General features: G+C 43.5%; 1 protein-coding gene across 9 annotated transcripts in view; it reads left to right on the forward strand.

Annotated features, from left to right (window-relative positions):
* Positions 1 to 25,434, forward strand: part of LOC145340852 (protein unc-13 homolog B-like) — a 580,250-nt gene that overhangs the window by 290,838 nt on the left and 263,978 nt on the right. The gene's annotated exons all lie outside the window — the stretch shown is intronic.

The raw sequence follows: 25,434 nt of genomic DNA on the forward strand, positions 1-25,434 counted from the left end.
TAAATCATTAATATAGATTACAAATAACTGAAGTTCCAGCATAGATTCTAGTGACATTACTCCTCACAGCCTGCTAATTTGAAAATTCCCCACTTACCCTGCTTCCAGTCTGTTACCCAATCCTCTATCCATGATATAACCCCCGACTCCAGAGGCCATTATCTTGTATATTAACCTCTTGTGTGGTGCCGTATCGAATTTCTTTTTTGAAATCCAAGTACACTAGATCCATAGAATCCATAGAATTACAGCAGTGCAGAAAGAGGCCATGTAGCTCATTGAGTCTGCACTGACTCTCCAAAAGAGCATTCCATCCAGGCACTCCCCTCCACCCTATCCCTATAACACCATGCATATACCATGGCTAATCTGCCCAAACTACGCATCTTTGGACTGTGGGAGGAAACCAGAACACCTGGAAGAAACCTATGCAGACATGGCGAGAACATGCAGACTCCACACAGATAATCACCCAAGGCTGGGATTGAACCTTGGTTCCTGGCACTGTGAGGCAGTAGTACTAACCACTCTGCTACCATGCTGCACCTTAGTTCCCCTTTAACCATGCTGTTAGTTACATGCTTAAAAAACTCTAATAATTTTGTCAAGCAGGAATTCCCTTTTGTAAAACCATGTTCTATGTTTACTATGCTTTCCATAGAACAGAATTCCTAAAGTGCAGAAGGAGGTCATTTGGCCCATCAAATCAACACCAACCACTATCCCTCCCAGGTTCTATGCCTGTAAACCCCATAAATTTACCTTGCTAAACTCCTGACACTAGGGTCAGTTTAGCATGGCCAATCAACTTGACCCGCACATCTTTGGACTGTGGGAGGAAACCGAAGCACCTGGAGGAAACCCACTCAGACACTGGGAGAATGTGCAAACTCCACACTGGCAGTGACCCAAGGCCGCAATTGAATTCTGGCCCCTGGCGCTGTGAAGCAGCAATGTTAACCACTGCGCTACTGTGTTGCCCTTAGTGAATTATTCAGACTTCTGTAATAATAAATTTCAGCACTTTCCCAATGATGTTGTCAGACTTACTAGCCTTGGGACAGCACGATGGCGCAATGGTTAGCTGCTGCCTCAAAGTGCCCGGAACATAAGAACATAAGAAATAGGAGCAGGAGTAGGCCACCTCGCCCTTCGAGCCTGCCCCGCCATTCAATAAGATCATGGCTGATCTGTCGTGGCTCAGTTCCACATTCCCGCCCTCTCCCCATAACCCGTTCAATTCTGAACTTGGTGACTGTCTGCGTGGAGTTTGCATGTTGTCCCCATGTCTGCATGGGTTTCCTCTGGGCGTTCCAGTTTCATCCCACGTTCCAAAGATGTGCGGGTTAGGTTGATTGGCTATAGTAAATTGTCCGTTGTGTTAGGGAGATTAGCAGGATAAATACATTGGGTTACAGGATATGGCTTAAGCGGAATTGTTATTGATGCAGGCTTGTTGGTCTGAATGGCCTTCTTCTGCACTGTTGGGGTTCTATAATTCTAGCCTGTACTTCCCTGTTTTCTCTCTCCCTCCTTTCTTCACAGGTTTAGGGTGCTGGGGAGTAGGTACAGAGGAGATGTCAGGGGTAAGTTTTTCACTGAGAGGGTGGTGGGTGCATGGAATCGGCTGCCGGCAGTGGTGGTGGAGGCAGATTCGACAGTGTCTTTTAAGAGACTTTTGGATAAGTACATGGGACTTAGTAAGACGGAGGTTATAGGTAAGTCTGGTTGGTAGGGACATGTTCAGCGCAACTTGTGGGCCGAAGGGCCTGTTTGTGCTGTAGTCGTTCTATGTTCTTTCTACGTTCTAATAGCAGTGTTACATTTGCTAATCTCCAATTCGCAAGGAGCTTTCCAGAATCTAAGGAATTTTGGAAAATCATAGCCAGCGCCTTCTCAATCACTGTAGCTATCTCTTTGAAACCCTTAGAACGTAGGCCACCATGTCTTGGGAATTTGTCAGATTTTCATCCCTTGTGTTTCTCTGTGAATAATTATCTTAATTTCCTCATTCTTATTAGCCCCAAGGTTACCCATTATTTCTGGTATGATGGGGTAATTTCACATGGTGCACTTTTGCTAATGGCTGAGGAGGCCAATCTGAGAGAGACAAGTTCATTAATAAGTGCTGCATATGAAATAGTTATTAGATGTCTTGGGATGTCAAATTTAAGTTTGTGATATTACCAGACTAGTGTCCTATAATCTTCAGATTCTTATGTTGCTGTGGTACAATATGAGTTGAGTGCTTATGGGTGGTTTCATGAGATTAATTTCTCATATGAAGTTTTTAATGAAGGGCTTGTGTTCAGAAACAACTGAGGACAATAGCAAAGGCTCTGAAACCTCTTTCGAGCACATTGCATGTATGTTTACATTTCTACATTTTGGAGGGCATGTTGCAAAATATGAGAGATTATTGCATTTCAGTGTGCAGACCGGGCATCTGTGGATGTTTAATTCGTATCTTCAGTAAAAATAAAGCAACTTTACACTGTTTAATGCATTTTGTTGCTGAGATAGATCATGAGATGCTATATTTGCAAAGCTGATAATAGAGCAGCACATCTTAGCAGCTGTATTTAACCTCGCACCTGTATTCACCTGAAGTTTCTGTAGAATTTGTGCACAAATATAGCCTTACTATAAAAGGACCACATGGACTCAAAACATTAACTCTGTTTCTCTCTCTACAAATGCTGCCAGACCTGCTGAGTTTATCTAGCACTTTTTGTTTTTATTTCAGCCTTGCTATTATCTTGACGGCAAATTGTCAACTGTGTTTTTGTTCATTCTTGTTCTAAACTTTTATTTACAATTAACTTGATTCTCACTGTGACCACACTGTTACCTCTAGAGTAATCCAAGTATCTAAGTTCACCTCCTATTTTCATTTATGTGCTGCCCTTGGTAATTTTTTTTTAAATTGTTGTTAATCGAGTGAACAACTGTCTGGATAAGGAAGAAGCTGGAACGAATCTGTCTTCAACCCAAGTTTGTTCACAAAGCTCAGCATAACATAAGTACAGATTACTTTTCCCTTCCATGTAGTTCTTCCACACAGGTGGAAACTGGTGTTTACATATGTGCTTTAACCTTTCTCCAATTAATATCAGTTGCTCACAATCACAACTAGAGCATGCATTCAATTGTCACTGCATATTGCTGCCATTATCTTTGGTCTCCACCTACCAATTCCATCATACCCCTTCATCTTTATCTGAGACAAAAACAAACTGTTCAGAATCTTGGTGCCCTATTTAATCCTAAACTGAGTTTTGAATCCCAAATCCTCTTTATCACCAAAACTATCTACTTTCACCTCAGTAGCATTACCCATCTATGTCATGTCTCAGCTCATCTTTTGCTGAAACCGTAGTCTTTGTTCTATCTAGACTCAACTATTTCAATGCTGTCCTGACTGACTGTCCACTTGTACCTTTTGTGAACAGGAACTCACTGAAAACTTTGCTTCCTGTATCCAAACTGACTAGGTCAAGACACAATGGAAGAACAAAAAAATTAGAAGCCTGAGTAGACCATTCAACCCCTCAAACCAACCCCACTATTTGATCATGATTGATCTTGCATCGAAATATAAAAAGTAGTTACAGGAGTAGGCCATTTGGCCCTTCAAGCTTGCACCACTATTCAATATGATCATAGCTGATCATGCACTTTCAGTAATCTCATTCCTGCTTTCTCTCCATATCTCTTGATCCCTTCAGTGCAAGGGCCACATCCAACTCCTTCCTGAACATATCTAACGAACTGACCTCAACAGCTTTCTATGGTAAAGAATTCCACAGGTTCACAACTCTGAGTGAAGAAGTTCTTTCTCACCTCAGTCCTGAATGTCTTACCCCTTATTCTTAGACTGTGCCCCCTAGTTCTGGACTTCCCCAACATTGGGAACATTCTTCCTGCACTTAGCCTGTCCAGTTCATCAGGATTTTGTGTTTCTATGAGGTCCCCTTTCATTTTTCTAAATTCCAGTGAGTAGAAGCCCAATCATCCAGTCTTTCTTCATATATCAGTGATGCCATTCTGGGAATCAGTCTGGTGAACCTTCAGTGGACTCCCTCAGTAACAAGAATGTCCTTCCTCAGACTCAGAGACCAAAACTGCACACAATGCTCACCAAGGTCCTGTATAATTGAATCTAGACATCCCTACTCCTATACTGAAATCTTCTTGCAATGAAGGCCAGCATGCTGTTCGCTTTTCTCACTGCTGTTGTACCTGTGTGCCAACCTTCAGTGACTGTTCCATCATGACATCCAGGACATGTTGCACTTCCCCTTTTCCTAAACTGCCACCATTCAGACAATAATCTTCCTTCCTGTTTTTGCCACCAAAGTGGATAACCTCATATTTATCCACATTATATCACATTTTCCAAGTATTTGCCGAATCAGTCAGCTGTCCAATTACCCTGCAGCTTCTTAGCATCCTCACAGTACACACTGCCACCCAACTTAGTGTCGTCTGCACATTTGGAGAAATTGCATTCAATTCCTTTGCACAAATCATTAATTTATATTGTGAACAGCTGGAGTCCCAGTACTGAACCCCCACTAGTCACTGTCTGTCACTTTGAAAAGGACTTGTTTTATTCCACTCTCTGCTTCCTGTCTGCCAACCAGCTCTCTATCCATCTCAATACTTTACCAATACTATAAGCTTTAATTTTGCTCACTAATCTCTTGTGTCATAGAGGTTTACAGTGTGGAAACAAACAGGCCCAATTGGGACCTTGTGTGGGACCTTGTCAAGATACACAAAATCCATTGGTTCACCCTTGTCCACTCTACTGGTCACATCCTCAAAGAATTCCAGAAGATTTATCAAGCACAATTTCCCTTTAGTAAATCCATGCTGATTTAGACTGATCCTGTCATTGCTTAGATGGACTTACTGATCCTGTCCTGTTACAATAAATGCCAGCATTCTATTTGCCTTCCTTATCACTTTTTATCTGCGTACCAACTTGTAGTAAAGTGTGGTGTGATTTTTGTGTCCAGTTCACCCATTATGTCTATTAGATCAGAGCATTGGGGAACTTTTAAATCAGGAAAAAGGATTCAGAATAAGTGTGTTCCCACAAAGAAAAAGGGTGGGACTTCCAAATGCCATGGATGTCAAATATCCTTCAGGCATTTCTCCTGACTTTCTGCAGCACTGAACTTAATCTGAAACAAGGAGGAATCCCTGACATGTAGTGGTGAATTTAAGAGGAAATTGGGAAAGGAGAGAAATAATATTGGCAAGTAAAATCAAAGAGTATTTGTGAAATATTGGATGGGATAAACATACAAGAGAGGAAGTAGTCAAGGGTTTGGCATCTTTGAGAGTGGATAATTCATCAGATTGGATTCCCAACTGTTATGAGAAGAAGTGCAGTCATTTTAGATATACGAAAACGTGGCTGATTTTATCCAGTTGACCTTTTCATGAGGCAGATTGAGGGCTAGAATTTTAAAAATATCTGTTCATGCACAATTTTAGAATCCTAATCCTTTTATTTTAATTTTATAAATCATCCCTCCGATAGGGTCTCGCAGTAATTTCTTTAATTTATTCGTTCATGTGGTGTGGATGTCACCAGTAAGGGCAGCACTTATTGTGCATTCCTAGTTTCTCTTGAGGAGATAGCAATGACTTGCTCCCTTGAACTATAGCACTCGATGTAGTGAAGGTACTCTCAAGTCCTTTTTTGGATGGGAGTTCAAGGATTTTCAACTACTGATGAAGAAGGAGTGGGTATATAGTTCCAAGTCAGATTGATGTATGACTTGTAGGGTAGTGGTGTTTCCATGAGTCTTCTGTCCTTTTTCTTGTAGGTGGTGGAGGTTGAGAATATGAAATATACGAGTGAAGGAGCATTGGGATGTCACTGGAACGTATCTTGCATTTGGGCTACATGCTGTCACACTGTGCTGGTGATAGAAATAGAGAATGTTTAAGGTGCTGGAAGGTATAAAATCTAGAGGGTTGCTTTGTCCTGGATGATGTCAATATTTTTGAGTCTTGTTGAAGTTTTGTTCATTCTGGCAAGTAGAGAATATTCTATTACAGTCCCGATTTATGCCTTGAAGTTGGTGGAATGTTTCTGGGGAATCAATGGGTGAGTTACCCAGCACAAAATGTCCAGTCTGCAACCTGCTGTTGTAGCCATGGTATACATGTGGCTTGTGGTCAGTGGTAACCCCCAGGATGTTGGTGATTGTCTCCAACACAAGGGCAGAAAGTGAGATTTTCATTGATGATTGCACAGTAATTAATTCCATTTGCAACTCTTAAAATAATGAAGCAAAGTGTGCCAGGAAGCAGCAAGACCTTGACACTCTTCAGATTGTGCTAATAAGTGGCAAGCTACTTTGATGCCACACAAAAACCACCTCCAAGGTCGGAGTCTAACTATCTCCCCTTGACATTCAATGGGATTACCATCACCAAATTCTCAGGGATGCTCAGTTTTGAGCTGCTCCATTTTACAGAGCTTCCGTGGAACTGTGGCAATGGGCCAGAAAATGAATTGGGACCCTGATACTTCTGGTGGTGCTCAATTTTATCATAATCATCAAGTCCCTGTTGTGGGAAGAGACGTATGGAAATATTTCTGCTGTTTGCTTTCGATAGTGATATTTTAAGCATATGAATCAGTAATTGACTTCTGATTTTTCTATCAAAGTTAACAATGGAAATCTTTCAGAAGGGTTACAAAGGTGCTGGTAGTCTATTGTGCTATTTTAATGCCACATTTACTATCATTGCAACATAAACATGGCATGGATAACTTGGTGTTAAATAGGTCTTAAATGCACTAGGATTTTCTTTGGCGTGGTTTCAGCATTTTAAAAACATCGTGTGAAGTTCAAACAATGCATGAGTCAGACTAATTATAAAGAGGTATGCTGCTCCAATTAAATGTGGCATCAGTACACTTGACACTGGTGGTTCCCTGAAACAGCTGCACGATATTTAACTTTATAAAGAGGAGTCTGTTACATTTTGGCAGGAAAAAGGGGAGAAATGGCTACCAAGCATCTGAGGAAAAGGTTATTTTATACCTGATATGTTGTGCCAGAAATGCAAATCAACTGAAGTAAATTGGACCTTTGTCTGTCGCCACTGTGATTTAGCCCTGTCTGATTAAGATACAAGTGGATCATGCGTGAAGTAGAATTAGTAGATCAACTGATTATTTCAGATGGAATCAGACCAGTACACCCTCTGCTGGAAGCAGTCAAAATGACAGCTCAGAGTAATGACAATCCTACGTAAAGAGATCCCATCGTTTTTTATTGTGAAAATAAATAATCTTAGGTAAAATGCACTTGCTGGTGATTTTAATTCCATTTAAAAGTCTATATTTTGTCAAAGTCAGTTGTCGCTTGATTTGAGCACGATGTCTAGTCAGGGTTGAGAGTTTCTGTCCTCAGTCTTCATGTGACTGAACAGGCCAATTCTCAACCTGCATATCTTTGGGCATATAGAATAAAATATTCCATGGTTTGTGCAGGATTTCCTTTCTTTTCTTTCCTCCTCTGCTATCACTCTGCCTCAGCGTTAAGATGTAGGGATTCAAGATGTGATGCAGCTTGATGAACCAGCTTTTGCCATTCTAAGTGATTAGTAGCAATCTCCTCCCAGCCAGTATTATCTCTGATTTATTTCCCTTTGCTACCAGAATCTACAGTTTGCAAATGACAACAGCGTCATTGCAGACTCTGCACCAGATTTGCAAACTATTCTTGAGCTCTTCAGTTGTATTCAGCCTGCCCTGAATCATATCAAAACAGATCTCATATCAATTCACACCCGATCAGCCAACACACTTCCATGTATGTTGAAGGAGAGACTCTGGTATACGTTGAGTCCTTCCCCTACCTCGGCAGGCACCTTTCTCAAAAGGCCAGCATTGATGAGAAGATCCAACACCAGGTCAGCTGTAACAGTTCAGCCTTCTACAAACTACGACAGCGAACGTTTGACAACAAGTTAGCAGAAGTCTTAATGTGTAGTTCATGTGGATAGGGAGGAGTGAACATTAAGCATTAACGAATTGTTGTCAAAGTTCAGAGATGGATATTACAAGTGAGTAAATGCACAGTCAATGCTGCTGCATTGCAAGGAAAGCTTTGGAGTGTCTTTGAAGCGGTTTCTTCATCCACCTCTGGAATGTTGGCCCGTTGAGAAAACAGGACCACCCTGCCCTGAGATCTGGGAACTAACCGTCCCAGTCTCCTCCCTGTCCACCATTAGTGACTCTGGGCTCTGCCAGTGGATCAATGCCATTGTTTTGCAGCTCCCTAGAATATTTGATCACTTGAGAACAAGATCTTTGCAATCTATAAGCTTATTGTGAACTAGGCTAAGAGATAACAATACCTCCGCCGAACTGAAAATCCCCACTTGGTTATATCTTCAAACACTTGCTTCACCCACATTATTGTGCTTGTGATGTGTATCTTGCTATGGACAGATGAGAGATGATAGGATGATTCCTCCTTTTTCCACCTCTCAGCTGAGTAAAGGCAGGTATGTTTCAAATGTAGAAGTGGACAGCACAGCTGCACAATGGTTAACACTGCTGCTTCGCAGCTCAGGAACCTGGGTTCGATGCCCAGCTCAGGTCACTGTCTGTGTGGAGTTTGCACATTCTCCTTGTGTCCGCGTGGGTTTCCTCCGGATGCACCGGTTTCCTCCCACAGTCCAAAGATGTGCGGGTTAGGTTGATTAGCCATGCTAAAATTGCCCCTTAGTGTCCTGGAATGTGTAGGTTAGAGGGATTAGTGGGTAAATGTGTGGGGTTATGGGGATAGGGCCTGGGTGGGATTGCGGTCGGTGCAGACTCGATGGGCTGAAGGGCCTCTTTCTGCACTGTGGGGTTCTATGTTCTCTGTTTTAACCCCTTTTGAGTGCAATCAATATTAAGAACAGAAAACAATGGGTTTTTTTTGGTAGCTTAAAAAAGATAAATGTTTATTGCTCAACAGCTGAAATGTATTCCCAACTGCACCCACTCACACACCGATGCAGACACACAAATACACTGAAGAAATTATGGGGATGACAAAAAAGATAACGTGTACTTAAGTTTTAAAAATGCAAAAAAATCAGGGCCACACTTAGTTCTCTCAAGGTATGATGTGCATTTGAAACAGTAAAGGCAATAAAATCATAGAAAAGGTACAGCGCAGAAGGAAGCCATTCAGCCCAAGCCAATCTGAGGACACCCAGGTGCCCTTTCTGATCACATCTTTCTGACCCGGCCCATAGCCCTGTAGCTTAAAGTGCACATCCTGGTACTTTTTAAAATAGTTTGGGGTCTCTGCCTCCACCATCAATTCGGACAGAAAATTCCAGACACCCCCTACCCTCGGCATAAAAAAGTGCTTCTTCATGTTCCCCAACATCTTCTGCTACTTACTTTGAATCAATGTCCCCGGTTCTAGAAATCTCTGCCAAGGTAAACAATTTTATCCTGTCCATGCTATCTCTTCCCCTCATAATTTTATATACCTCAGTCAAGTCACATCTTAGCTTTCTTTGTTTTGAATGACCAAACCAGGTTTATGCTGCAGGAAAATAATCTTTTCTAGCCCTGACAACATTCTTATAGTTCTTCTCTGCACTCTTTGCAGAAAAATTACATCCTTCCTGTCGTGTGGTGACCAGAACTGCACACAATACTCCAGTTGTGGCCTCATCAGTGTTTTAAACAATCCCAACATGTTTTCCTTACTTTTGTATTCTATACCTCTGCCAGTGAAGGGAGCATTCCATATACCTTCTTTACAGTCTTGTTTAGGGACCTGTGTACTTGTACGCCAAGATTTCTCACTTCATCCACCCCTCTTAGTACTTATTGTATGGTCCCTATAACTATTTGTCTTCCCGAAATGCATGACCTCTCTCCTCTGTGGTGAAATCCATCTGTCACTTTACCGCCCACCTAAGCCAATCCATTGATATCCTTTTGGATAATCACAGACCTGTGATTCTTCCTGGGTCCATTTAGAAGTTGGAGGTTTATGAAAATGGATTCACAGTGAATTACTGCTTGTAGTAGCAGATTTCTTTACCTTCACTCCAGTCGTAGTAAAGTCAAACTCCTGCAGCAAAAACCTGGTTTGGTCGTTCAAAACGAGGTAAATGTTAGCGTAATTCTCTGCCTGTTGAAGGATTTTCGGCAGGATTCTTTGCTGATCTTGATTTCTTCCTGCTTCATATCGTGTCTCATTAAATGCCCCTTAACAGAAATCTGGGGGGAGGGGTGCGGATCTTACCAACCGTTGGGCAGGGCGAGCCGGTATGATCGCAAGAGTGCTAGTTATGCTACAAGTTAGTTCTCTAATGGGAACACCAGCATTAAGTGACAGCACTGGCATGTCACAATATGTGGAGGCATTCTGCTGGAAATTGGTAATACTGTTATGTACTATTATGTCAAAATAGCGGAAAGCTTTCTAAAAAAAAGTGTTCTCTGTTTTCTCTTTTTCTTCAAGCAAAATTAAGTTTTACCTGGAAGGGATGTTACATACACACAAAATAGAAGCATGACGAGGCCACTTGGCCCCTCGAGCCTGATCATTGTTTAGTAACATCATGGCTAATATGATTGTGACCTCAACTGCACATTCTCAACTATCCTTATAACCTTTTGTCCCCTTGCTCATCAAAAATCTATCTAACTCTGCCTTAAGAAAGACTCTGCTTTCATCCTCTTTTGAGGAAGAAAGTTTCAAAGACTCACTACCCTCTGATAAGCATTGGCCATGCTAAATTCTCCCTCAGTGTACCTGAACAGGTACTGGAGTGTGGCAACTAGGGGATTTTCACAGTAACCTCATTGCAGTGTTAATATAAGCCCACTTCTGACACTAACAAAATAAACATTAAATACTAAAAGAAGTTCTCTTCATCTCTGTCTTAAGTGGGTGACCCCTTTTGCTCAAATAGTGACCCTTAGTTCTAGATTCTCCTTCAAGAAGAAACATCTTTTCCACATCAACCTTGTTGAGACCAGTAAAGATCTTTTGTTTTAATCAAGTCACCTCTTATTCTTCTAAGCTGGGGCCTCAGCTATTTACCATTTATGTAGATGATCTGGAGGAGGGAACTGAGTGTATGGTGTCGAAATTTGCTGATGACACCAAGATTGGTGGAACGGCAAATTGTGCGGAAGGTGTGGAAAGTCTGCAGAAGGATCTAGATAGGCTGGGCGAATGGGCCAGGAACTGGCAAATGGAATTTAATGTTGGCAAATGTGAGGTTGTCCACTTTGGTAGGAAGGACTACTACTTACATGGCGAAAAACTGCAGCATGCGACGGTGCAGAGGGACCTGGGGATCCTTGTGCATAAGTCGCAAAAACCCAGCCTACAGGTGCAGCAGGTGGTCAGGAAGGCAAATGGGATGCTGGCTTCATTGCGAGGGGGATTGAATATAAAAGTAGGGAGGTCTTGCTGCAACTGTACAGGGCACTGGTGAGGCCGCAGCTGGAGTACTGTGTGCAGTTTTGGTCGCCACACCTGCGCAAGGATATTTTGGCCTTGGAGGGAGTGCAGAGGAGGTTCAGCATGCTGATACCAGAGTTGAGGGGGTTGAGCTATGAGGAGAGGCTGAATAGACTGGGCTTGTACTTGTTGGAGTTTAGAAGGATGAGGAGAGATCTCATTGAGACGTAAAAGATGATGAAAGGGATGGATAGGGTAGAGGTGGAGAGGTTCTTCCCGCTCAGAAAGGACAGCAGGACTAGAGGGCACAGCCTCAAGATAAGGGAGGGGGCAGTTTAGAACAGAGTTGAGGAGGAACTTCTTCACTCAAAGGGTGGTGAATCTCTGGAATTCTCTGCCCGTTGAAGTGGTGGAGGCTGCCTCGCTAAATATATTTAAGACGCGGGTTGATAGGTTTTTGATAGGCAAGGGGATTAAGGGTTATGGGGAGAGGGCGGGAAGGTGGAACTGAGACACGACAGATCAGCCATGATCTTATTGAATGGCGGGGCAGGCTCGAAGGGCTAGATGGCCTACTCCTGCTCCTATTTCTTATGTTCTTATGTTCTAATGGAACCAAGTTTAGCCTGTCCGACCTTTACTGATAAGCCCATTCCTGATTTTAGTCTAGTAAACCAACTCTGAACTGCCTCCAATGAATTTATAACTTTCCTTAAATATGGAGACCAACACTGTACACAGGTCTCACAAATGCCTGTATAATTGAAGCATAACTTCTCAACTTCTGTATTCTGTTCCCATTACAATGAATGATAACGTTCCGTTGGGTTTCCTAATTACTTGCTGTACCTGCATACTAATCTTTGCGATTCATTAAAATCCTTCTGCGCCTGAGAGGTCTGTAATCTCTCACCATATGGACAATATTCTTCCTGGCAAAATGAACAGTTTCATATTTTCCCACATTCTCCATTTGCCCAATCTTTACCAACATCAATTAACCTCTCTATAACCTTTGCAGCCTCCTTATGCCCTCTTCACAACTTATTTTCCTACCTATCTTTGTGTCAGTGACAATTTAGCAATTGTTCCTTCTGTTCCTTCATTTATATGAATTGTAAAAAAGTTGAGGCCCCAGCACTGACGCCTGTGGTATACCACTCATTACATTCTGCCAACCAGAAAATTCTGGAATCCATTATTAAAGAAGGGGTAAGAACAAAGAAAATTACAGCACAGGAACAGGCCCTACTGCCCTCCAAGCCTGCACTGACCATGCTGCCTGTGTGAAATAAAACCTCCTACCCTTCTGAGGACCATATCCCTCTGTTCCCATCCTATTCATGTATTTGTCCAGATACCCCTTAAAAGTCACTATTGTATCTGCTTCCTTTACCTCCCCTGGCAGCGAGTTCCAGGCACCCGTCACCCTCTGTGTAAAAAAAACATGCCTCGTACATCTCCTTTAAACTTTGCCCTCACACCTTAAACCTATGCCCCTAGTAATTGACTCTTCCATCCTGGGAAAAAGCTTCTGACTATCCATTCTCATAATCTGTAGACTTCTATCAGATCCGCCCCTCCACTTCCATCATTCCAGTTTCTCCAACCTCTCCTCATAGCTAATACCCTCCATATTAGGCAACATCCTGGTAAATCTTTTCTGTACCCTCTCCAAAACCTCCACATCCTTCTGGTAGTGTGGCAACCAGAATTGAACACTATATTCCAAGTGTGCCTAACTAAGATTCTATAAAGCTGCAACATGAGTTGCCAATTTTTAAACTCAATACCCCAGCTGATGAAGGCAAGCATGCCACATGCCTTCTTGACTACTTTCTCCATCAGCATTGCCACTTTCAGTGACCTGTATACCTGTACACCCAGATCCCCCTGCCTATCAATACTCTTAAGGGTTCTGCCATTTTCTGTATATTTCCCATACGCATTAGACCTTCTAAAATGCATTACCTCACATTTGTAGAGATTAAGCTCCATCTGCCATCTCTCCGTCCAGTCTCCAACCAATTCTGCTGTATTCTTCGACAGTCCTCATCATTATCCAGCAAGTAGTTTCAGGACATATTCCAATCAGTTAACCTGGTTTTGTGAAAGGGAAATTGTTTTTGACAAAATTATTAAAATTTGTTGAGATTCTAATAACCAGGTTGGATAAAGCAGAACCATTAGATGTGTGTTTTTATTTCCAAAAGAAACTCAATAACATAGAACATAGAAAATGGGAGAAAGAGGAGGCCATTTGGCCCTTTGAGTCTGCTCTGCCATTCATTATGATCATGGCTGATCATCATCTCAGTCTTAAATGGTTTATCCTGTATTCTTAGACTGTAACTCTTAGTTCTGGACTCTCCTGCCATTGGGAACATCCTTTCTGCATCTACCTATCTAGTCCTGTTAGAATTTTATAGGTTTCTATGAGATGCCCCCTCATTCTTCTAAACTCCAGTGAATACAATCTGAACTGACTCAATCTGTCCTCGTCACAAGTCCTGCAATCCCAGGGTTCAGCTAAACCTTCACTGTACTCCCTTTATAGCAAGAACATCCTTCTCAGAAAAGGGGGTGTGATCTCACCAAGGCCTTGTATAATTACAGCAAGGCATCCCTGCTCCTGTACTCCAATCCTCTTGCTTTGAAGGCCAACATATACATTTGCGTTTTTTATCATTAGCTGCACCTGCATGCTTACTTCCAGCGACTCATGTTTTAGGACACCTAGGTCTTGTTGCATATTCCCCTCTTTCAACCTATAGTCATTCACATAATGATCTGCTTCCCTGTTTTTGCTGCCAAATTTATCCACATTATTTTACATCTACCATGCATTTGTCTAATTATTCACTCAGCTTGTTGAAATCACACCAAAGCATCTCTGTGTCCTCCTCATCCTCCCACCCACCTTTGTGTCATCTGCAAATTTGGAGATATTACATTTAGTTCCCTCATCTAAATCATTCATATACATAGTGAATAGCTCCCATCACTGATTCCTGTGGTATCCCACTTGTCACTGCCTGCCATTTGGTGGGAGGAGGGTGCGAGTGTAGGTGAAATTACAGGGTCTAAAGTAAAGGAGAGGGTACAGGTAAGGGAAGAGGCCAAGGATGTCCCAATAATAAAGGGAGTAGGGGGCATGAGTAAGGTTGGTAGCGTTCCTTCAAATAGGGTCCAGGTGAAGGCTGGGATGAAGACACTTTATCCGAATGCACGAAGCATTCGGAATAAAGTGAATGAGCTGGTGGCGCAGATCAGCACAAATGGATATGATCTGGTGGCCATTACAGAGACGTGGTTGCAGGGTGACAGGGACTGGGAGCTGAATGTCCAGGGGTATCAAGTGTTTAGGAAGGATAGACGGGAGGAAAAAGGTGGGGGGGGTATCTCTGCTGATTAAGGATAGTATCAGGGTGGTAGTAAGGGAAGATATAGGCGCCAAAGAGCAGAATGTGGAATCGTTGTGGGTGGAGATAAGGAACAGCAAGGGGAGGAAGACGCTGGTGGGTGTGGTCTATAGGCCCCCAAATAATGACCTGGAGGTGGGGCGGGCTATAAACGCGCAAATAAATGCGGCGTGCAGGAATGGAACGGCGATAATTATGGGGGATTTCAATCTACATATTGATTGGTCGACCCATGTTGGACGCGGTGGGCTCGAGGAGGAGTTCTTGGAATGCTGCCGGGATAGTTTCCTTGAACAGTGTGTGTTGGAGCCGACGAGGGAGCGAGCAATCTTGGATCTGGTGTTATGTAATGAGGCGGGTAGAATTAGGGACCTTGTGGTGAAGGATCCTCTTGGGAAGTGTGATCATTGTATGGTGGAGTTTCTGATGCAGATGGAGGAGAGAAAGTAGGATCCCGGACCTGTGTCCTTTGTTTGAACAGAGGGGAATACGATAAGGTGAGAGAGGAATTGGCGAATGTGGATTGGGGGAGCAGATTGGGAGGTAGGTCTGCTGAGGAACAGTGGAGGATCTTTAAGGAGATCTTTCTTGGTGCTCAGCAGAAATTTATTCCGATGGTGAAAAAGGATCGTAGGAGGAGAGATAATCAGCCGTGGATAATGAAGGAGATAAAGGAGAGTATTAAATGAAAAGCTGATGCATTTAGAGTGGCTAAGAGTAGTGGGCGAGAAGAGGACTGGGTGTGGTTTAAATATCAACAAAGAATGATGAAGAAGTTGATAAAGGAAGGATAAACTATGAATCTAGGCTAGCGCTTAATATAAAAAAGGATAGTAAGAGTTTTTATAAATATATAAAAAGGAGAAGGCTGGTTAGGGTGAATGTTGGACCCTTAGATGATGTGAGGGGGGATTTAGTGGTAGGGGATGAGGAAATGGCTGAGGCCTTGAAAATGTTTTTTGCTTTGGTCTTCACGGAACAGGACGCGAATAGTTTGCCGGGTGTTAACGATGGAAAGATGGTAGGAGTGGAGGGCCTGAATGAGATCATTGTTACTAGAGAGGTAGTGCTCGACAGAGTAGAGGGACTGATGGTGGACAAGTCCCCAGGACCAGATGGAATGCATCCAAGGGTTCTGAAGGAAATGGCGGAGGTGATAGTGGATGCCTTGGTGATTATTTTCCAAACCTCGCTGGATTCTGGGGAAGTGCCGGAAGATTGGAAAATGGCTAATGTTACGCCGCTGTTTAAAAAGGGTAGCAGGCAAAAAGCAGGGAATTATAGGCCGGTTAGTTTAACGTTTGTTGTAGGAAAAATGCTTGAATCCGTAATCGAGGAGAAAATAGCGAGGCATCTTGAGAAGAATTGTTTGATAGAGCAGACGCAGCACAGTTTCATTAAGGGGAAGTCGTGTCTGACGAATTTATTGGAATTCTATGAGGATGTGTCTAGTGCGGTGGATAGAGGGAAACTGGTGGATGTGGTGTTTCTCGATTTTCAGAAGGCGTTTGATAAGGTGCTGCACAAAAGGTTGTTACAGAAGGTTAGGGGGCATGGAGTTGGGGATAGGGTGTTAGAGTGGATAGGGGATTGGCTGTCAAATAGGAGGCAGAGAGTGGGTGTCAATGGGTGCTATTCGGATTGGCGGTTGGTGACTAGTGGAGTGCCCCAGGGATCGGTGCTGGGGCCTCAGCTATTTACCATTTATATAGATGATCTGGAGGAGGGAACCGAGTGTAAGGTATCGAAATTTGCTGATGACACAAAGATAAGTGGAACGGCAAATTATGCGGAGGGTGTGGAAAGTCTGCAGAGGGATCTAGATAGGCTGAGCGAGTGGGCGAGGACCTGGCAGATGGAATACAATGTTGGCAAGTGTGAAGTTATCCACTTCAGTAGGAATAATGATAGGAAGGACTACTACTTACAGGGCGAAAAGCTGCAGCATGCTACAGTGCAGAGGGACCTGGGGATCCTTGTGCATGAGTCACAAAAACCCAGCCTACAGGTGCAGCAGGTGGTCAGGAAGGCAAATGGGATGCTGGCTTCATAGCGAGGGGGATTGAATATAAAAGTAGGGAGGTCATGCTGCAACTGTACAGGGCACTGGTGAGGCTGCAGCTGGAGTACTGTGTGCAGTTTTGGTCGCCGCACCTGCGCAAGGATATTTTGGCCTTGGAGGGAGTGCAGAGGAAGTTCAGTATGCTGATACCGGAGTTGAGGGGGTTGAGCTATGAGGAGAGGCTGAATAGACTGGGCTTGTACTCGTTGGAGTTTAGAAGGATGAGGGGAGCTCTCATTGAGACGTATAAGATGATGAAAGGGATGGATAGGGTAGAGGTGGAGAGGTTCTTCCCGCTCAGAAAGGACAGCAGGACTAGAGGGCACAGCCTCAAGATAAGGGAGGGGGCAGTTTAGAACAGAGTTGAGGAGGAACTTCTTCACTCAAAGGGTGGTGAATCTCTGGAATTCTCTGCCCGTTGAAGTGGTGGAGGCTGCCTCGCTAAATATTTTTAAGATGCGGGTAGATAGGTTTCTGGTAGGCAAGGGAATTAAGGGTTATGGGGGGAAAGCAGAAAAGTAGAACTGAGCCACTTCAGATCAGCCATGATCTTGTTGAATGGCGGGGCAGGCTTGAAGGGCTAGATGGCCCACTCCTGCTCCTATTTCTTATGTTCTTATGTTCATTTGGAAAGAGACCCATTCATTCCTACTCTTTGCTTCCTGTCCGCCAACCAGTTTTCTATCCACCTCAATATACTATCTCCAATCCCATGCACTTCAATTTTACATACTGATCTCTTATGTGGAACTTTGTCAAAGCCTTTTGAAAGAACAAATAAACCACATCCACTGGCTCCTCCTCATCATCTCTACCTGTTATATCCTCAAAGAATTCCAGCAGATTTGTCAAGCATTTGTCTTTTGTAAATCCAAGCTGACTTTGTCCAATTCTGTCACTATTTTCCAAGTGACAAATAAAAAAACAAAACCAGTACAGCAGAAGAATAGGTCCTTCAGCCCACCAAGCCTACACCAATCTCATTGTCCTATTTAAACAAACTGCATGTATCCTTCTATACCTCGCCTGTTCATTGCCTATCCAGATAAGTCTTAAATCTTGCTAATGTATCTGCCTCAACTACTTCACTTGGCAGTGTATTCCAGGCCCCCACCACCTTCTGTGTAAAAAAGTAAACTTGCCCCGCACATGTCTACTGAACCTTTCCCCCCTTCCCTTGAATTTGTGCTTCCTTGTGATTGTCATTTCTGCCCTGGGAGAAAGCTTCCAACTGTTCACCCTCATAATTTTATAAACTGATCAGAATAGGTCTGCTATTAAATCTTTGTAACAACACCAATTTAAAGTCCAACAGGTTTATTTGGTAGCATGAGCTTTTGGAGCGTTGCCCCTTCATCATGTGAAAGGACTCAACTGATAAAGGGGCAACGCTCTGAAAGCTTGTGCTACCAAATAAAGCTTTGGATTTTAACCGGGTGTAGTGAGATTACTTACTGTGCCTACCCCATTCCAACGCCGGCAACTCCACATCATTAAATCTTTGATAATGGAGTCTAGCATTTTCCCCATTACCGACTTCAGGCTTACTGGTTTGTAATTCCCTGTTTTGTCTCTACCTCCCTTTGTAAATAGAGGGGTTACATTAGCAACCCTCCAATCTGTAGGAATAGTTCCAGAGTCTGTAGAATCTTCGAAGATAACCACCAATACATCCACTATTCCTCAGGCCCTTCCTTCAGTACTCTGGGATGTAGATTATCAGGCCCTGGAGATTTATAGGCTTTCAATCCATCAATTTCTCCATTTCTCTACTAATATTGATTTCCTTTAATTCCTTCCTCTCACAAAACCCTGTGTTCACCAATATTTCTTGTATGTTATTTGTGTCCTCCTTTGTGAAGACAGAACCAAATTATGTATTTAGTTCATCAGTCTTTTCCTTGTACCTCTGGCTTTTTTTATTCATTTGTGGGATGTGGGCATTGCTGGCTGACCAGCATTTATTGCCTATCCCTGGTTGCCCTTGAAAAGGTGGTAGTGTACCCCTTTCTTGTAGTCTATGTGTGTGGGTTGACCCACAAAAATGCCAATTAGGGAGAGAATTCCAAGATTTTGACCCAGCGACTGAGAAGAAACAGCAATACATTTCCAAGTCAGGACGATGAGTGGCTTGGAAAGGAATTTGCAGGCGGTGGTGTTCCCGTGTATCCGCAGACTCCCAGTGCAACTCCCTCCCAACTGTATACTACTGTGTCGTCACCCACCTCTGCTGCATCAGTCCTGTTGGTGGGACAGGACATATCCAGGGATGGTAATGTTGGTGTCTGGGGTGTTATCTGTAAGGCATGATTCCCTGAGAATGACGATGTCAATGGCTATGACTGTGTTGCCTGATTTAGTCTGTGAGACAGCTGTCCCAATTTTGGCACTAGCTCCCAGATGTTAGTAAGGAGGACTTTTCTGGGTCGACAGGGGTGTTCATTTGCCATTGTCTTTTCCGGTTCCTCGGTCAATGCCAGGTGGTTCGTCCAGTTTCACTTCTTTGTTGAGACTTTGTAGTGATTGATACAACTGAGTGGCTTGCTAGGCCATTTCAGAGGGCAGTTGAGAGTCAACCACATTGCTGTGGCTCTGGAGTCACATGTAGGCCAGACCAGATAAAGGTGGCAGATTTCGTTCCCTTGTGAACCATTTAGGTTTTTCCGACAATCGACAATGGTTTCATGGTCATCAGTAGACTCTTAATTGCAGTTTTCTTTAATTGAGTTCATCTGCCACGGCGGGATTCAAACCCGGGTCCCCATTAGCTAAGGTTTCTGGATTAATTGTTTAGCGATGATACCATGAAGCCATTGCTCTCCTACCATGACTTACACTTTTAATTTAAACTTTTTGGAAGATACTTAAAATCCAGTAATATCAATTACTCCAGGGCTCTTCTTCCCTGGTCCTTGTTGCTAAAGACGTACCTTACAAGGTATAAACCTCTAAAAAAAGACCTTGCAAATTATAATTGATGGAAGTACTAAATACTTACCTGACCGTACTCACCCAATCCCCTCTCACTTGCCCCATGTTACTTCACTTTTGAATCCTGGTGTCACCTCAGGAGCACCAAGTGCCAAGCTGGCTCTCCACTCTCAGTCTTGATCTTCCTTGTCCCCTTCGACTCGCACGGCTCCGCTCTCAGTGTCACACTTTCTTGTGCTCCTTTATCCCCTGGCTCCACTCTCAATATCATTGTTACTTGCACTCTTTTATCCTCCCAGCTCCAGTCTTTTAGGTATCACATAAAAGGTCACTACACAAGATAAGAGCGTGTGGTATTGGGGATGATATTTTAGCATGGGTAGAGGATTGGCTAACTAATGAGAAACAGAGAGAATCAGGATAAATGAGTCAATTTCAGCTCACTGAGAAACTCACCGAGTTGTTCCAGTCCTTTTGGAAGCAAGGATCCATTCCTCAGGAACTTAAAGATGCTTCCATCATATACCTCTACAAGAGGAAGGGCAATCGGCAAATATGCGACAACCACTGAAGAATCTCACTGCTCTCCATCACAGGAAAAATCCTCGCAAGGGTCCTGCTAAATTGTCTGGTCACTCATCTGGAGCTGGGCCTGCTTCCAGAGTCACAGTGTGGTTTCCGCAAAGGTCATGGGCCTACTGATATGATTTTTGCTGCGCGCCAACTTCAGGAGAAGTGTCAGGAGCAGAATTGTGAGCTCTACACAACCTTTATTGACCTCGCGAAAGCCTTCTGTACTGTAAGCCGACAAGACCTGTGGAGGATCATGTCAAAGTTCGGCTGACCCCCCAAATTCATTCAGATGGTACGCCAGTTCCATGATGGCATGATGGCCAGAGCACTGATTGGCGGAGAATCCTCTGAGGCATTCCCAGTCACCAATGGCATCAAACAGGGCTGTGTGCTCGCACCCACTCTGTTCAGCATGATGTTTACTGCCATGCTGAATGATGCCTTCCAGGACAGTGTCGCTGGAATCAGCCTCAAGTACAGAGTGGATGGGAAGCTTTTCAACCTGAGGAGACTTCAAGCTATTACCAAAGTGAAGGAGACTGTTCTGAGAGATTTCCTCTTTGCCGATGACTGCGCCCTGTATGTTGGATCACAGCCAGAGATGCAAGTCAGTATGGACAAATTTTCCATGCCTTGTGACAACTTTGGACTCACCATCAACATTAAAAAGACCGAAGTCTTGCACCAGCCTGCTCCTCATGCACCATACACAGAGCCCATAATCACAATCAAAGGGCAGAAACTACAGGCAGTGGACCAGTTCACTTATCTTGGCAGCACCCTCTCCCAAGCAGTGACTATTGATGCAGAAGTTAACTGCAGAATAGCAAAGGCAAGTTCTGCTTTTGGTAGGCTGTGCTCCACTGTATGGGAACATCGAGGAATCAGCCCAGCAACAAAACTGAAGGTGTACAGCGCCGTGGTACTCACTACCCTCCTGTATGCCTGTGAACCATGGACTGTGTATCGAAGGCATGCAAGACCACTCAATCATGATCTGTCTTTGCAGAATATTTCGCATCTGATGGCAAGACAAAGTACCAGACATTGAAGTTCTCTCTCGAGCAAGTCTACCATCAGTCCACACACTGCTGATGAGAGCGCAGACCCGGTGGGCAGGTCATGTCATCCGTATGTCAGATGAGCGCAGACCCAAGCAGCTCCATTTTGGGGAACTCTCTGCTGGAAAATGCTCGCATGGAGGGCAGAAGAAACATTTCAAAGGCTCACTCAAAGCCTCCCTGAAGTCACTTGACATTGACATGACCACCTGGGAAACGCTGGCACAAAACCGTCCTACCTGGCGCTGCATCATCCACAATGGCTATCAAGCTCACGAAGCAAGGTGTATTGCTGAGGCACAACTTAAGCGCGAGCTGCGCAAGTCCAGAGCCACCAGCGCAACAACTACACTGTCTACACAAGTCTGTCCAATATGTGCCAAGCCATTCTGTGCCCGAATTGGCCTGATCAGTCATCTTCGGACACACCGCAACCAGCCTCAAAATGACTAATGGTGTTGAGGGTCTCATCGAAGATAATGGACAAACAACTAAGGAGGCTTCATTGGGTAGATGTCAAGAAGATGTTTCATCTTGGAATCAAAAACTAGAGGGGAGGGGGAAGTTTCAAAATAATCTCACAAGGGATAGGGAGGTGAGGCCCAGGAGACATCCATCCTTCCCACTCGATACGGGCACTGGGACTAGCTTAATGGTAAAAACTGGGCAGCATGGACAGGTTGGGCTGAAGGGCTTGTTTCTATGCTGTAAATCTCTATGATACTCAAGCAAGGTGGCATGACAGGCTTGCACCTGCCCCTGAAGTGCTGCTGCCAACCTCAAAATTAAGGCTAAGCAGGAAGTGGCTTTTAGGTGGTCAGTAACTGACTTAAGGGTCTCAATAGGGGTGAGGTTAGCCAGGTTACCTGGGAGACGTTGCCCTCAACTGTTCCCACCTCCATCAAATTATGGACAGGTATGGGTGGATTAGAAGGTGGCAACAAGATCCCTGGGGGAATTATACTAACCACCCCCACCTGCAAACCTGTTGGCAGAGGACTGTAAAATTCTGCACAAAACAAAACCAAGGTTTGTAAAGTTATCTTAGAAAATTTCAAGTCAAGCCTGCTGCAATAAATTGAATTTCATGAGTTCTGCCAGACCTCTGGTTTTCCCTGCAGTTCTACCACACCAAAGAGTGGCCCATACTGCTCAAGTGCACCAGCCATCCCATTCAGCTGTCAAATACCAACATTCACACCACATGACTAGCCCGGAACTATTTCCCAGTGCTGCCAAAGTACATCATTCAGTGTAACTAAACTTAATCTTTCTGACAAATTGTTGCTTAAAGATTAGGTGTAACTGAAAAAAGTATATATTAAATTACACACTGTCTTGTTTTATAACTGGTAAAAAAAAATTGCTAATCGAATGAATATTCATTTAGCTTAATGTTAAAATATTATCTTACCATTGCCTACTTTCTCCAGACTGAAAATTAGCATTTATTATTTGCAGGGCATTGGTTCAGAGACTTATCGCCCTATTAGGTCAGTTTTGAAGTCATACACAGCGGTATCTGCTTAATTATGGCATTTAACGCTAAGTGGCTGCTCATCATTGGGTGATCTCACAGTAAAATCAGCTTACATGCCTGTTTAGACCATTCTCATACAATTACCAGGGATCAAAGATGGGTCATTTTCAAAGACTTGTGTTATATTTCAATAATTTGACTTTATATTGGATTTTAGGCTAAACTTTGCGGCCCTTTCTGCCGACAGGAAGTCCGGGTCCCATCAATGGCGACCCTCTGCCATATGTTCCCTGTCAGCGGAGGGTACAGTGTGCACAAAACCCTGTAGGCATGGGCTGAACCAGAAGATTGTGCCGCCATCTGAAAATATGCCACAGGGTGGGGGGGGGCACATAATCTCACCCATAGTTTAGATCACGTCATGTTGACCAATATGATCTCCATTTAATTGTTGACTGATGATGGAACGAAGCACATTACTACCTTCAGCACTCCTTTATGTACTCATGCAGGGGAAGGCAATGATCATCTAGACCAAGAGTTGCACATCAGCTGATAGATTAGCCATGTAGGCGATGAAGAGGAAGTCTTTTGAAAGAATTGTTAACCTGACAGTGAGTATCTCAAGGCTATTCAGCTGTCAGGACCATTAAAGATTCTGTCTGCATCCAAATGCCAGAAATACGTGCTTTTTCCTCTTAGGTCCTAGAAGTGGTTGAAACTAATTGTAACCCATCCACGAACCATTATGTCAATTTCAAAACAAGCATAGATTTTTCATTTGGGACACTAAAATTACCACAGAAGTATTTTTATACAAGGGACACAATGGGTGGGATTTTCCACGTAACCTGCCGCAGGTTTGTGGTGGCGGAGGCAGGCCACCATTGGTTGGCAGTGAGATCTTCTGGTCCGCTATTGTCAATTGGATTTCCCGTTGAATGCACTGCTCACCGCTGGGAAACACTCTGTCTTACATGGGAGACTCCTTTATTTTTAAATGGTGTCCCAAGGTTGTAGTCTTCCCCATAAGCGGAAAATGCTCCATCCTGTCAAGTCCGCTCAGGATTGTGTACATTTCAATAACATCAACTCTCAATTTTCTAAACTTCAATGAATAAGGTTCAGCCTGTCTTTTCCTCGTTAGATCACCCGGGCATCAGAGTGAATCTTCTCTGCACTGCTTCTGGTTCAATTATATCCTTTCTTAACTAAGGAGACTAAAACTGTACACACTGCTCCAGATGCAGTCTCACTAATTGCAGAACTGTAGCAAAACTGTCCTACTTTTTCCATTCTTTGCCTTCCTACTCATTTGTTATAAGAACATAAGAAATAGGAGCAGGAGAAGGCCATCTAGCCCTTCGAGCCTGCCCCGCCATTCAGTAAGATCATGGCTGATCTGAAGTGGCTCAGTTCCACTTTCCCGCTTTCTCCCCATAACCCTTAATCCCCTTGCCTACCAAAAACCTGTCTTAAATATATTTAGCAAGGGAGCCTCCACCACTTCAACGGGCAGAGAATTCCAGAGATTCACCACCCTTTGAGTGAAGAATTTCCTCCTCAATTCTGTTCTAAACTGCCCCCCCCCTTATCTTGAGGCTGTGCCCTCTAGTCCTGCTGTCCTTTCTGAGCGGGAAGAACCTCTCCACCTCTACCCTATCCATCCCTTTCACCATCTTATACGTCTCAATAAGATCCCCCCTCATCCTTCTAAACTCTAATGAGTACAAGCCCAGTCTATTCAGCCATACACAGTTGCATACTAACTTATTGTGATTCTTGTACCCAGGCATCCAGGTCCCTCTCTGGCGCACCGTACTACAATTGCTTTTCATTGAAGAAATATGCTTGTTTTCTATTCCTGCTGCGAAAGTGGACATATTCTAATTTTTACACATTATGCTCCATCGGACAATGTTTTGCCCCTCCCATAGCCTATTTATATCCTTTTGCACATTCTTTATGTCCAATTCACAACTGACTCTCTTTTGTGTCATCAGCAAATTTAGGAACCATGTATTCGGTGCCTTTATCCAAGTCATTGATTTAGATCATAAATAGTCATGGCCCCAGCAGTGATCTCCGAGGCACTCCACTAGTTACATTTTGCCAGCTTGAAATGCTGTACTCTCTACTTCCAGTAAACTAACCAATCCTCTGTCCATGCTAAAATATTACTGCTCACGTACACCATGAGCTCTTAATTTGTGTAGTAAATTTAGACGAGGCACCATGTCAAATGCCTTTTGGAAATCCAAGTACATCACATCTACAAGTCCCCCTTTATCCATGTTGCCTGTTACTTCCTCAAAGAACCCTAATAAATTAGATAAACACAATTTCCCTTTCACAAAACCATGTTGACTCCGCCTGATTGCATTAAGATTTTCTAAGTGCCCTTTTGTAGCATCCTGAGTAATAGATTCCAGCATTTCCC

The sequence above is a fragment of the Carcharhinus amblyrhynchos genome, chromosome 1 (assembly GCF_965287045.1).
Source record: "Carcharhinus amblyrhynchos chromosome 1, sCarAmb.v2.hapA, whole genome shotgun sequence".
Taxonomy (NCBI): Eukaryota; Metazoa; Chordata; class Chondrichthyes; order Carcharhiniformes; family Carcharhinidae; genus Carcharhinus; species Carcharhinus amblyrhynchos.